Raw genomic sequence first — 2,484 nt, 5'->3', positions numbered from 1 at the left:
ATGCTATACTTTTAACCCATTAATTATAGCCATTAGGAATTTTTAGTGAGATGCTAAAAGATCTAGTCCTATGATCATTTTAGGGTAAGATCTAGCTGTATCTTACTCAGGGAGGAGTAACTTCAACAGAAATGTAGGGGGGGGGGTCTGTTTTTTTTTGTTTTAAATTCTTAACTTTGTAAGTCTTTATTTAAAAATCTGATCAGCCAACTTAGCATTTTCCACCAACACGAGGAGCAGAAACCTTCACAAGCTTCATAATCTTTTGCTTAGGTGCTACCTTTGTGGGAGCCTTAGCAGCATCCATTGCTCTCTGTTGAGATGCTTGCTTAGCCTTTTTTGCTTCCTTGGCAGCCTTGCTAGCTTGTTCTCTTGAGCTTTCCTAACTTCGGGTTTCTGATTCCTCTTGGCCATTATATCAGAAAGAGATGCACGAGTGATGGCCCTCTGGAATTTGACTGCACGGCGGGTTCTCTTCTTTTCGATTTTTTCTGACTGTCCCTTTTTGTGCTTTCTTCTATAGAGGACAGTTCAGTTTATCTGTCAAGGATTCCTCTTGGAAAGGAATGCCTACTTGCATTTTGCATTAAGAAATTGTAAGCCAGGCGGTGAGGGACAAATACCATATGATCTCACCTTTAACTGGAACATAAGCAATAGAAGAAAAAAGCAAACAAAATATAACTAGAGACTAAGAACAATCTAACAATAGCCAGGGGGGAGTGGGGTGGGGACAGTGGGAAGAGGGGATTACAGGAACTACTATAAAGGACACATGGACAAAATCAAGAGGGAGGGTGGAGGTTGGGGAGGGAGGTGGGTTCAGCTGGGGTGGGGTGGAGGGATGGGGAGAAAAGGCATACAACTGTAATTGAATAACAATAAAAATTTTTAAAAAAAGAAATTGGAAAACCTTCCTGTTGGTCCTGGCATAGTGCCTCCTGTGTTCAGAGTAGATCTTGTACTCACTGAAACTGCACAACTTGACCCTGTAACAAAAGCGAAAGCCCATTAGGGAGGGTGTCTATGACAAGGATAAGCCATGTGCAGGGCACCAGAGGAGCAATCTGCCTGCAGATAGAAGAGCGAAATGTAGGTTTTTAATGTCATACATTTTTTTCTATCTATGGACAAATTGTTTGCTAAGAGTTCTCAATGAAGTGTGAACATAAAACTCACCTTTTGAACTTGTGTTTATTTTTGTGTGTGTGTGATAAAATAGGTTATGACATCTGGATGGTTGTATGACTTGAAGAGGCCACTTCAGGATGGGGTGCTAAAAGCATGAAACCAAAGATCTGAACTTGGGAGAAGGTTCCAGGATTGAGGATGCCATCTGGGCAAACAAAATGATGCCATCAGAGCTGAGCCCTCCTGCTTTTTTTAGAGCTTGCCTTTGTACTGCACCTCTCTGCTTCCCTCCTAACCTGGGAGAGCTACCTGCTCCACTCACTGGCTCTGTCACCATTCCCCTGGAGCACAAATTACCTTTCAGTCCACAGAATGAAAAGGAAGACTTGATAAAGTAATGGTTTGAAGGATACTTTATTTCACTGTCACCACCACAGACCATTCTTTCCATAAATATTATCTATTTTATACCTTGGTATTAAGGTTCTCATTTTCACAATCATCTTTTTTACAGAAGAGAAGGAAACTAATTAATTGTAAAAGAAAGATCATGATTTTAGCAAGAAGTAAGAGGAAGTAAATTGATTTTTAATAAACTAAATGGAAACTAATTAATAAAGATAAAGAAAATTTCTATTGTAAACTTAAATTAAATGGCATTTCTGGACTTAGGGAAAATTATAGAAGAATGGGACAATCTATCAAGATCAAAAACTAATGAGAGTTTAAACTCATCTTACAAAGTCAGTATTACCTTGATACCAAAACCAGAAAAAGAACCCATAAGAGAAGAAAACTACAGGCCAATATCCCTGATGATCACAGATGCAAAATCCTCAATAAAATATTAGCAAAGCAAATTCAACAGCACATTGAAAGAATTATATACCATGGCCAAGTAAGATTTCCTCTGGCATGTAAAGATGGTGCAAAATATGCAAGTCAAGCAATGCAATACAGAATGACACATTAATAGAATAAAAGAAAAAACACACAATTATGTCAATAAACACAGAAAAAGCATTTGTCAAAGTTCAACACCCATTGTTCATTAAAAACTCTTAACAAAATAGGTATAGAAGAAACTTACCTCAACACATTAAAGGCCATTTATGAAGCCCACTGTTAACATCATAACCAATGCAGAAAAATTTAAAGTTCTCTCTCCAAGATCTGGTACAAGGCAAGGATGCCTATTATCAATATTTGTAATTCAGCACAGTACTGGAAGTCCTAGTCCAGTACAAAATATGTATTAGAACTAATAAATGAATTTAGTAAAGTTTCAGGATAAAAGATCAGAACACAAAAATCAGTTGCATTTCTATACACAAACAATAAACTACCCAAAAA

General features: G+C 37.6%; 1 pseudogene; it reads right to left on the bottom strand.

The window, feature by feature from the left end:
- Positions 1–211: 211 nt before the first annotated feature.
- LOC112320786 (large ribosomal subunit protein eL24-like) lies at positions 212–2,241 on the bottom strand (annotated as a pseudogene).
- Positions 2,242–2,484: the final 243 nt, after the last annotated feature.

Source organism: Desmodus rotundus, chromosome 8, assembly GCF_022682495.2.
Source record: "Desmodus rotundus isolate HL8 chromosome 8, HLdesRot8A.1, whole genome shotgun sequence".
In the NCBI taxonomy this organism is placed as follows: Eukaryota; Metazoa; Chordata; class Mammalia; order Chiroptera; family Phyllostomidae; genus Desmodus; species Desmodus rotundus.
This window is presented reverse-complemented; position numbering and strand designations above follow the sequence as displayed.